This window comes from Leuresthes tenuis, unplaced genomic scaffold (genome assembly GCF_036924035.1).
Source record: "Leuresthes tenuis unplaced genomic scaffold, fLeuTen1.0.hap1 SCAF_17, whole genome shotgun sequence".
Taxonomy (NCBI): Eukaryota; Metazoa; Chordata; class Actinopteri; order Atheriniformes; family Atherinopsidae; genus Leuresthes; species Leuresthes tenuis.
The window spans coordinates 29,759,862-29,772,209 of NW_027325371.1; the positions used below are offsets into that span (position 1 = coordinate 29,759,862).

Here is a 12,348-nt window from a genome sequence, read left to right on the forward strand (position 1 = left end):
CTGTGGGGACACAAAACCGCTCTCTCTTTTTTTTTTTGATTGTGTGCCAGGGCGTTGTCTCACGTATTAGATTATGCTTAAGATACGAATGGGTTTATCAGTCACATCAGAATCCATACATACTGATCCTCCCGTAATAAAATGGTCGGATCTTATCAAACACACTTTGTTTCTTGTGACAATCAAGTCAGCGAAACAGCGTATACACGTCAAGACACTGAATCAAGTTTGCCACAAGCACTCATAAGTTTGGCAGTATTGCTCTGCCGTCAGCAATCATACACCCATTTTATTTTCGTGAGACATGCAGGCACCTGTTCATCTACTGTTCTATCACTATGAATTAGTTTATCTATTATCAATAAGGATACTTCTACAACTACTATCAAAGTATGTCCAGACTTCTTATGTTGTCAGTTGCTATATATGAATAAGTGGGTAGCTACTGACAAGCATTAAGCATGTCACACAGCCCAAACATATAACATTTCAGGACACACCACACAGTTAACAACCACAGTGAAGTGTCAAAGCCCAAACATTCAACAGGACACTTACACAACACATTCAAATCAAACAGTCAGACAACATACAAGAACATATACCCCAGCCGGCATTGCTCCCTGCCTATTTTCCTACAGCTCACTATGTGTGCGCACACCTTTATTCACAAACTCTTCAACTTATACTCTTTTACCGAAGCTGCTACAGCTCGATTGGCCGAATACCCTTAGATCCTATTTCGGTGAATTTGACATCTGCCTTACATGTAACAGATTAGCGGTTTAGCAGTTTTAATTTAGTTTGAGTGAAGGAATTCATTTTATAGCAAAATCCGAAATCGTGAAGCACTCATGAAAGTAAGCTTATTCTCGGATTCCTGAAACTTTAGATTTGCTCTTTCTTTTACTGCAAAGTACAACGTTGTTTTTTTTGTTTGAATCTTTCTAGACATGGTAAATATGAACGACAAAGCAGTTTTAACATAGTTTGAGTGAAGGAATTCATTTTATAGATAAAATCCCAAGAGTCTGCAGAGAAAAGAGAGTGAATGCGAAGTAGACTTTAACACGGCTATGGGAGCGAGCCGAGTGTCGGCTAACCGGGAGAATTGCTTGAAAGAAACGCGACACTGAATGAGCGGTCAGAACAAAGCCTCAATACGGGATTCTCGTGGTGTTTTTGTTGCTGCCTTGTCTTTTGCATAGAGTAAAAGACAAGGCAGCCATCGAATAGGGCCCGATTGTTCCTACTTGGTCAGCCGAGGAGCGGGGGGGGGGGGGGGGGGGGGGGGGGGGGGGGGGGCAAGCATCTCAACCAAGCAAAGCTCACCATGCCTGATGCCCTGCTCCCGCAGTGACGGATAATCGTACTCTGGTTTCTCTTCATAACATACAAGTCTTTCGCCTTTTACTAAAGACTTCCGTGGAGAGCAGCACTAATGAGTTGTTTCTATTATTGGCAGGCTTTACCTTTGCGGGTGAAGCCCTTTCTGTCTGTGCAAAAGAAATCTTGCTACTTTGCAGAGTGACTTCTCTGAGTAGAGTCGCCTTACTTGTTGCGACTGTGCCGATGTTCGAAGCTGGAGTGCAAAGTTGTTGCTTGAATGGTGCTTGCTGGAGCATGCGGGAGTGCAAAGTTATACCATTTAAAAGGGCTGAAGAGTGCTCAGTGCAGCGGGGTGGGCGGAGGTGCAACGTGACACTCTGGCCACCTATGGCCATAAAAAGAACACTGCTACAAGTGCGCATTGTGCCAGCAAGGGCCCTCGCACCTGAGACAGTGGACAGTTATCGCTTCTCGGCCTTTTGGCTAAGATCAAGTGTAGTATCTGTTCTTATCAGTTTAATATGTCCTCTATACGAGGACAACATATTAAATGGATTTTTAAGAATAGGAGTTGAAAAAGAAGCTTGCTCCGTTCACTCCAAGCCTCGACCCGGTACTGCAGTGCCGCTGGGAACGGTGCGCTCTCCTCTGCTCTTGTGAAAAAGCAAACAGCGGTGCAGGATGGAAGTTTCAGGGAGCCCAAGATGAAACTTTCTTTTAATCTGCTGAGAAAAGAGAGTGAATGCGAAGTCGACTTTAACACGGCTCTGGGAGCGAGCCGAGTGCGGGCTAACCGGGAGAATTGCTTGAAAGAAACGCGACACCGAATGAGTGGTCAGAACAAAGCCTCAATACGGTGTTCCCGTGGTGTTTGTGGCTGCCTTGTCTTTTGCACAGAGTAAAAGACAAGGCAGCCATCGAATAGATTGTTTCTACTTGGTCAGCCGAGGAGCAGGGGGGGGGGGGGGGGGGGGGGGCAAGCGTCTCAACCAAGCAAAGCTCACCAAGTAGGAACAATCGGCCCTTTTCGATGGCTGCAACACCTGAAAGAGATATTGATGCGAGACCCGATCAAATGCTTTTTCAAAGTCTAAATTCAAAGTCTAAATTTAAGATGACAAGCCGGGTGTTTCTGTCTCTAGCGTAATCAATGATGTCTCGAATCAGTACGAGGCTGTCGGTGAGTTGTCTCCCTGAGATGGCACAAGCTTGGTCTGGGTGAATTACCTCCTCTAAAACAGAGGACATCCGTGTCGCTAAAACCTTGCTAAAATGTTTACAGTCAAAGTTTAAAAGTGTGATGGGCCTCCAATTCTTTAGGTCAGTCTTATCATTTTTTTTATAAAGTAGAGTCACTATTCCCACTCTAAAACTGTCAGGCAGTCGGTCGAGTTTTTCAAAATCTTTAAAAACATCTAAAATGTCTGATGATAAAAGGTCCCAATAGGTCAGATAGAATTCTGCAGGAAGCCCGTCTAAACCCGGAGCTCGACTTCTCTTAAAACCTGTTAGGCATTTTTTTAACTCTAAAGCAGTAAAATTCTGTGTCAAGTGTGCATTCTCTTTTACGGTTTTGTCAACGAGTTTTAAGATTTCTGCCGATGTTTCCAAGTGCACGGGTTTCTCTTTGTACATGTTACTATAAAAGGTATGTACAGTTTCAATCATCTCTTGTGTGGATTTTGTTAAAAACCCATCTTCTCTTTTTAGATTTTGAATACACTCCTTTTTATTTATAACTTTCTTTCTTTTTCACCTTCCTCAATTTCCTGCTCCCTGCTTTTTACAAAAATTCCTTTACTCTTTATTTCTGCTAAAACTGACATTTCCTTTTTGACATCTTTGATTTCTTCTTTAAAGTCTATGCCACACTGATTTAGTTTAAAGTAGCGCTGTAAGCGTTTATGTAGTCCCATCATACATCTATTCTCTTTCCTTTTTTTACGTTTACCTTGCTGTTTAAAAAAGTCTGGGTCGTTTCCTTCACCATTTCCCACCATTGTGCATGTGTTTCGTAGAGGTCTTGAAGGGTCTGCCACTCTTTATAACATTCCCTGTACTGACTGACTATGATTTCATCCTCCAACAGGGAACAGTTGAGTTTCCACAGACCACTTCCTACCGTCACACCAGAAGGGGGTGAAAGGGTGCAGGAGAGCATAAGGTGGTCTGAAAAGAAAACAGGGGTTAATCTAACATCAGTGGGTGGGCAATCTCTAGTAAAGAAATAATCAATGCGAGAGGCTCTGGTGCCATCATGACTAAACCAGGTGAAGCCCTCCTCTCTGGGATGCATGGTTTTAAAACAGTCAGTAAGCTTAAAATCCCTGCATATGCCCTGAAGTAAAATCGAAGTCTTATCCACTTTAAAATCTACCCCTGCTCTTTTTCTATCTTTCCTGCTCAAGATACAGTTAAAATCCCCTCCTACAACTAAAGGTACTTGCCCTAGCATGTAAAGCTGTATATCTTCTAAAAGGTCATACCTTTCATTTTTTCCATTGAAACCATAAATATTTAAGAGGTTAAAGTCTTGCCCCATAAAATTCAAGTGTGCTAAAAGTGCCCGTCCGTCTCTCACCACTGTGCTACCTTTCACCAGAACATGCAGATTTTTAATTAGAATGGCCACACCATCATTTTTATTTTGATTTGAGCCACTCCATATCGATAAATGGGGCCACATTTCCTCCCATTGTCTATGGTTTTTTAAAAAAGGTAGTCCACATTCTTGTATTAAAAACACATCTGATTTTATGGAGTCTAAGAAGGATAAAATACTCTGGGCTCTTGTCTTTGATTTCACACTTCTCACATTTAGTGTTGAGAAGGTGAGAACCATTAAAAGCATAAAGGAAAGTAGGTATGTCATTTTCGTTTTTCTAAGTTATCAAAACAAATTACACACAGGTTATTTCTTGGGAAACTAGCTCTTCCTTCATTTCTTTAGGTGAAAAGTGAGTAGGGTGATCTATATTTCCTTTTCGGACTCTCGGTGTTGGCCTCTGACGCAATGTTGCATTTAACTTTGAGTCCCTGGGGGTTGATTGCAGAGCTGAAGTTAAAAAGGAGACCTCATTTGGTGAGTCGGAGGGGAAGACTCTAGGTTCTTCCACTGAAGAACTGTCTGAAAGGGACCTAACCCTTCCCCTCTTCTCTGATACCACTGGGGAATCAGAGGCTCAGATGCCGTCCTCTTCGGCTGTTGACCTTCGGGGAGGTGAGTATCTTCACTAGACTCACCTGTCTGCTCTTCCTCCTCATTTAGCGTAGCTCCACCCTCTGCCTGTGAATTCTCACAGACTTCAACACTGAGTGGTGAGGCCTCTACAGGCCCCTCCCCTTTTTGCTCCTCACTTCCAATCCAAGCTTTTGGCGGGAAGTTTGAATTTATTGGGTCAACCTCTTCACTTTGTTTACCAACTGCCACCTTTGGTCCTTTCTCTTTGTTGGCTTGACTGTGGCTTTACCGTCTTTAATTTGTTGGCAAAAGATTTAGGGCAATCTCTGAAGAGGTGATTTAATTCTCCACAGAGATTACATTTCCTGCCATTTGGACACTCTCCAAAAGTTTGCCCAATTTCTCTGCTCTTCCCACATAACACCTTGGTACAAGCCTCAACCAGGTGCCCATGCTCACCACACTTGCGGCAGAACTTGGGCTGCCCCTGGTAGTGGATGTAACCTCGGTTTTCAAGGTGGCCAGAGTGTCGCCCAACCGCTGCACTGAGCACTCTTCAGCCCTTTTAAATGGTATAACTTTGCACTCCCGCACGCTCCAGCAAGCACCATTCAAGCAACAACTTTGCACTCCAGCTTCGAACATCGGCACAGTCGCAACAAGTAAGGCGACTCTACTCAGAGAAGTCACTCTGCACAGTAAGAAGATTTCTTTTGCACAGACAGAAAGGGCTTCACATGCAAAGGTAAAGCCTGCCAAAAATAGAAACAACTCATTAGTGCTGCTCTCCACAGAAATCTTTAGTAAAAGGCGAAAGACTTGTACGTTATGAAGAGAAACCAGAGTACGATTATCCGTCACTGCGGGAGCAGGGCATCAGGCTAGTTGGCATAGCCACCTTCCCCATGGTGAGCTTTGCTTGGTTGAGACGCTTGCTCCCCCCCCCCCCCCCCCCCCCCTTGCTCCTCGGCTGACCAACTAGGAACAATCGGGCCCTATTCGATGGCTGCCTTGTCTTTTACTCTGTGCAAAAGACAAGGCAGCAACAAAAACACCACGAGAATCCCATATTGAGGCTTTGTTCTGATCGCTCATTCGGTGTCGCGTTTCTTTCAAGCAATTCTCCCGGTTAGCCCACACTCGGCTCGCTCCCATAGCCGTGTTAAAGTCTACTTCGCATTCACTCTCTTTTCTCAGCAGACTCTTGGGATTTCATCTATAAAATGAATTCCTTCACTCAAACTATGTGAAAACTGCTTTGTCCTTAATATTTACCATGTCTAGAAAGATTTAAACAAAAAAAACAACGTTGTACTTTGCAGTAAAAGAAAGAGCAAATCTAAAGTTTCAGGAATCCGAGAATAAGCTTACTTTCATGAGTTCTTCACGATTTCGGATTTTGCTATGAAATGAATTCCTTCACTCAAACTAAATTAAAACTGCTAAACCGCTAATCTGTTATATGTAAGGCAGATGTCAAATTCACCGAAATAGGATCAAAGGGTATTCGGCCAATCGAGCTGTAGCAGCTTCGGTAAAAGAGTATAAGTTGAAGAGTTTGTGAATAAAGGTGTGCGCACACATAGTGTGCTGTAAGAAAATAGGCAGGGAGCAATGCCGGCTGGGGTATATGTTCTTGTATGTTGTCTGACTGTTTGATTTGAATGTGTTGTGTAAGTGTCCTGTTGAATGTTACATATTTGGGCTTTGACACTTCACTGTGGTTGTTAACTGTGTGGTGTGTCCTGAAATGTTATATGTTTGGGCTGTGTGACATGCTTAATGCTTGTCAGTAGCTACCCACTTATTCATATATAGCAACTGACAACATAAGAAGTCCGGACATACTTTGATAGTAGTTGTAGAAGTATCCTTATTGATAATAGATCACTAATTCATAGTGATAGAACAGTAGATGAACAGGTGTTTGCACATGTCTCACGGAAATAAAATGGGTGTATGATTGCTGACGGCAGAGCAATACTGCCAAACTTATGAGTTCTTGTGGCAAACTTTATTCAGTGTCTTGAAGTGTATACGCTGTTTCGCTGACTTGATTGTCACAAGAAACAAAGTGTGTTTGATAAGATCCGACCATTTTATTACGGGAGGATCAGTATGTATGGATTCTGATGTGACTGATAAACCCATTCGTATCTTAAGCATAATCTAATACGTGAGACAACGCCCTGGCACACGATAAAAAAAAAAAAAGAGAGAGCGGTTTTGTGTCCCCACAGTCCATAATGTAGAAAAGAGAGAAAAAAGCCTTTCTGATTTGGTGTGTGTGCTCATAGTGCAGAGTGTAGAGAAAAGAAAGCCGTTTTGGTGTCACGGGTGTTGTGACTTACACACACACATTTCTAAATTGAGAAAGGAAATTATTTTAGAGGAAGCACTAGAGTTTAGATCCCACATTTGTTGATAGGCATTCATTTATTTCCTCACTTCTGATGAAGTTTCAACAATAAACAACAAACTTTGTATTATGAGAAAGAACCAGACTCATTCTTCAGGAATCCGAAAATAAGCTCTATTTTATGAGTTATGCACGAATTCGGATTCTCCTATAAAAAGAATTCATTAACTCAAACCAAGTTAAGACTGCTTTGTCCTTCATATGTATTCATGTCTAATCAAGTTTCAACGATAAACAACGTTGTACTTTGTAGAATGAGAAAGAACTTCTTCAGCAATAAGCATCTCTCGACATATGACGAAATACAGATTTTGCTATAAAATTAATTCCTTCTATCAGCCTGACTTAAAACTGTTTGTCCTCCTTATTTATCCACTTCAAATCAAGTTTCAACAATTAAAAAAAATTTGTAGTTTGAGAAAGAACAACTTAATCTTCAGCAATCAGTATAAAAAGAGGTGCAAATGCCAACCATACATACCTAAAAGGTGGAGCGGAAGTATTCAGCTGCAAGTAGGAGTGAATGTTCGACCATAATTTGTAAAAAGTGGGTAAGAAAAGGTTCGAATGCCCGACTATATATTAACAAAAGCGGGAGGAGAGGTCTTCGGATGAGAGTGGGTGAGAATTTCCAACCATAATCTATAAAATACGGTGAAAAAAAATATGTGAATGCCTCATAGAACACTAAAAGCGGAAGTGTTCGGCTGCAAGAAGGTGTGAATGTCCGACTATATTTGGTGAAAAGCAGGTGAAGCAAGGTCTGAATGCCCAACCTTACATCATCAAAAGCGAGATCAGAGGTGTTTGGCTGCAAGAAGGCCATAGTTTGCCAAAAGCGGGTAAGGTGCGAATGTCCGACTAAATATCAACAAAATTTGGGGCGGAGGTCTTCGGATGCAAGTGGGTGTGAATGTCCGACTATATTTGGTGAAAAGCAGGTGAAGCAAGGTCTGAATGCCCAACCTTACATCATCAAAAGCGAGATCAGAGGTGTTTGGCTGCAAGAAGGCCATAGTTTGCCAAAAGCGGGTAAGGTGCGAATGACCGACTAAATATCAACAAAAGTGGGGCGGAGGTCTTCGGATGCAAGTGGGTGTGAATATCCCACCATACAAGTATGGTGGATAGGAAGCTGTGAATGGCCGACCATAGTAAAAGGCGGGTGAGAGAAGGTGCGAATGTCAAACCATACATCATCAAAACAGGGAGCGGAGGTGTTCTGCTGTAAGAAGGTGTGAATGTCCAACCATAGTTGGTAAAAAGCGGGTAAGAAAAGGTTAAAATACCCGACTGTACACAATCAATAGCAGGAGCGGAGTTGTTCGGCTACTAAAAGGTGTGAAAGTCCGACCATGGTTTGTAAAAAGCGGGTAAGAAAAGGTGCGAATGCCCGACAATGTATGATCAAAAGAGGGAGTGGAGGTTTTCGGCTGCAAGAAGGTCTGAATGTCCAACCATAATTTGTAAAAACCGGGGAAGAAAAGGCTCGAAAGCCCGACTATACACCATCAAAAGTGGGAGCGGAGGTGTTCAGCTGCAAGACGGTCTGAATGTCCATCAATAATTGCTAGAAAACATGAAAGAAAATTTTCGAATATCAAACTGCATATGATCATAAGCGGGAGAGGAGGTGTTCAGCTGCAAGAAGGTGTGAATGTCTACCCATAATTACTGAAAAATGGGTAAGAAAAGGTGCGAATGCCTAACCATACATCATCAAAAGAGGGAGCGGAGGTGTTCCGCTGTAAGACGGTGTGAATGTCCGACCATAGATGGTAAAAAGCGGGTAAGAAAAGGTTAAATTACCCGACTGTACACAATCAAAAGAGGGAGCGGAGTTGTTCAGCTAAGAGAAGGTGTGAAAGTCCGACCTTGGTTTGTAAAAAGCGGGTAAGAAAAGGTTCGTATGCCCGAATATACACCATCAAAAGCGGAAGCGGAGGTGTTCGGCTGCAAGATATTGTGAACGTCCGACCAAAGTTTGTAAAAAGCAGTTAAGAAAAGGTTCAAATATCTAACCAAACATAATCAAAAGCGGGAGCAGAGCTGTTCGACTGGAAGTAGGTGTGAATGTCAGATCATAATTTGCAAAAAGCTGATGAGAAAGGGTGAGAATGCCCAACTATACACCATCAAATGCGGTAGCGGAGTTATTTGGCTGTGAGTAGTTGTGAATCTCCAACCATAATTGCTGAAAAATGTGTTAGAAAAGGTAAAAATGCCGGTCCATACATCATCAAAATCGGGAGAGGTGGTGTTCAGCTGCAAGAAGGTCTAAATGTCCATCAATAATTGCTAGAAAACATGAAAGAAAATTTTCGAAAATCAAACCACACATGATCATAAGTGGGAGAGGAGGTGTTCAGCTGCAAGAAGGTGTGAATGTCCACCCATAATACCTGAAAAATGGGTAAAAAAAAGGTGCGAATGCCCAACCATACATCATCAAAAGCAGGAGTGCATGTGTTCGGCTACAAGAAGGTGTGAACGTCCAACCAAAGTTTGTAAAAAGCAGTTAAGAAAAGGTTCGAATATCCAACCAAACATAATCAAAAGCGGGAGCAGAGCTGTTCGACTGCAAGTAGGTGTGAATGTCAGATCATAATTTGCAAAAAGCTGATGAGAAAGGGTGAGAAATCCCGACTATACACCATCAAATGCGGTAGCGGAGTTGTTCGGCTGTGAGTAGGTGTGATTCTCCAACCATAATTGCTGAAAAATGTGTTAGAATAGGTAAGAATGCCGGTCCATACATCATCAAAAGCGGGAGAGGTGGTGTTCGGCTGCAAGTAGGTGTGAATGTCCATTAATAATTGCTTTAAAACATGAAGGAAAATTTTTGAATATCAAACCTTACATGATCATTAGCGGGAGAGGAGGTGTTCAGCTGCAAGAAGGTGTGAATGTCCAGCCATAATTACTCACAAACGGGTAAGAAAAGGTACTATTGCCAGACCATATATGATCAAAACAGGGAGCGGAGGTGGTTCAGCTGCAAGAAGGTTTGAATGTCCAACTAAAGTTTGTAAAAAGCGGGTAAGACAAGGTGTGAATGCCCGACAATGTATGATCAAAAGAGGAGCGGAGGTTTTCGGCTGCAAGAAGGTCTGAATGTCCACCCATAATTACTGAAAAATGGGTAAGAAAAGGTGCGAAAGCCCAACCGCACATGATCATAAGTGGATGAGAAGGTGTTCGACTGCAAGTAGGTGTGAATGTAAGATCATAATTTGTAAAAAGCGGGTAAGAAAAGGTAAGAATGCCCAACCATAAATTATCAAAAGCGGCAGCAGAGTTTCGGCTGGTATTTATCAATGTCTAGATAGATTTCAACAAAAAACAACGTTGTACTTTGCAGTAAAAGAAAGTGCAAATCAAAAGTTTTAGGAATCCGAGAATAAGCTTATTTTCATGAGTTCTGCACGATTTCGGATTTTATGTATAAAATGAATTTCTTCACGCAAACTAAGTTAACACTGCTTTGTCCTTCATATGTACCCATTTCTACATATATTTCAAGCATAAACTTCCTCATATTACCCTGAATGAGAAAGAGCCACACTTGTGATTAAGCCATACCTCCCTTTTGAGGAGTTCTGCATGATTTGGGATTTTATCTATAAAATTAATTCCTTCACTCAAACTATGTTAAAACGGCTTTTACCTTCATATTTATCAATGCCTCGATAGATTTAAACAAAAAAACAACGTTGTACTTTGCAATAAAAGAAAGAGCAAATCAAAAGTTTTAGGAATCCGAGAATAAGCTTATTTTCATGTGTTCTGCACGATATCGGATTTTATGTATAAAATGAATTCATTCACTCAAACCAAGTTAAAACTGCTTTTTCCTTCATATTTATCAATGTCTAGATCGACTTCAACAAAGAACAACATTGTATTTTGCAGTAGAAGAAAGAGCAACACTGAAGGATCAGGAATCCGAGAATAAGCTTCTTTTCATACGTTCTGCATGATTTGGGATTTTATGTATAAAATGAATTCCTTCACTCAAACTAAGTTAACACTGCTTTGTCCTTCATATGTACCCATTTCTACATATATTTCAAGCATAAACTTCCTCATACTACCCTGAATGAGAAAGAACCACACTTGTGATTAAGCCATACGCCCCTTTTGAGGAGTTCTGCATGATTTGGGATTTTATCTATAAAATCAATTCCTTCACTCAAACTATGTTAAAACGGCTTTTACCTTCATATTTATCAATGTCTCGATAGATTTAAACAAAAAAACAACGTTGTACTTTGCAGTAAAAGAAAGAGCCGATCAAAAGTTTTAGGAATCCGAGAATAAGCTTATTTTCATGAGTTCTGCACGATTTCGGATTTTATGTATAAAATGAATTCATTCACTCAAACCAAGTTAAAACTGCTTTTTCCTTCATATTTATCAATGTCTAGATCGACTTCAACAAAGAACAACATTGTATTTTGCAGTAGAAGAAAGAACAAAACTGAAGGATCAGGAATCCGAGAATAAGCTTATTTTCTTATGGGCAAGTGGGAACTGCTTTGTCCTTCATATTTATCAATGTGTAGATGGATTTCAACTTCTTCTACTGCAAAGTCCAATGTTTTTCTTTGTTGAAGTCGATCTAGACATTGATGAATATGGAAGGACAAAGCAGTTTTAACTTGGTTTGAGCAAAGCAATTCATTTTATAGCAAAATCCGAAATCGTGCAGAACTCATGAAAGCAGGCTTATACTCGGATTCCTGAAACTTTAGATTTGCTCTTTCTTTTACTGCAAAGTACAACGTTGTTTTTTTGTTTAAATATTTCTAGACATGGTAAATATGAAGGACAAATCAGTTTTAACATAGTTTGAGTGAAGTAATGCATTTTATAAGCAAAATCCCAAATCATGCAGAACTCACGAAATGCTTTTTCTCGCTTTTCACTGCTTTTTACAAACTTTGGTCGGACGTTCACACCTTCTTGCATCCGAACACCTCCGCTTCCGCTTTTGATGATGTATATTCGGGCATTCGAACCTTTTTTTACCCGCTTTTTACAAACCATTGTTGGACTTTCACACCTTCTTGCAGCCGAACACAACCTCTCTCGCTTTTGATGATGTATGGACCGGCATTTTTACCTTTTCTAACACATTTTTCAGCAATTATGGTCGGAGATTCACACCTACTCACAGCCGAACAACTCCGCTCCCACATTTGATGATGTATAGTCGGGCATTCTCACCCTTTCTCATCAGCTTTTTGCAAATTATGATCTGACATTCACACCTACTTGCAGTCGAACAGCTCTGCTCCCGCTTTTGATTATGTTTGGTTGGATATTCGAACCTTTTCTTAACTTCTTTTTACATATTTTGGTTGGACGTTCACACCTTCTTGTAGCCGAACACTTCCACTCCTGCTTTTGATGATGT

General features: G+C 41.2%; 3 non-coding genes across 3 annotated transcripts; 2 read left to right on the forward strand and 1 right to left on the reverse strand.

Annotated features, from left to right (window-relative positions):
* Positions 1–1,369: 1,369 nt before the first annotated feature.
* Positions 1,370–1,483, forward strand: LOC140274173 (U5 spliceosomal RNA). Its single transcript, XR_011908150.1, has one exon. It is a non-coding gene; the product is annotated as a U5 spliceosomal RNA (small nuclear RNA).
* Positions 1,484–1,792: 309 nt separating this feature from the next.
* On the forward strand, positions 1,793–1,976 carry LOC140274090 (U2 spliceosomal RNA). Its single transcript, XR_011908082.1, has one exon. It is a non-coding gene; the product is annotated as a U2 spliceosomal RNA (small nuclear RNA).
* A 3,265-nt stretch (positions 1,977–5,241) lies between these two features.
* On the reverse strand, positions 5,242–5,358 carry LOC140274322 (U5 spliceosomal RNA). The gene has a single exon (XR_011908286.1). It is a non-coding gene; the product is annotated as a U5 spliceosomal RNA (small nuclear RNA).
* Between the last annotated feature and the right edge of the window lie 6,990 nt (positions 5,359–12,348).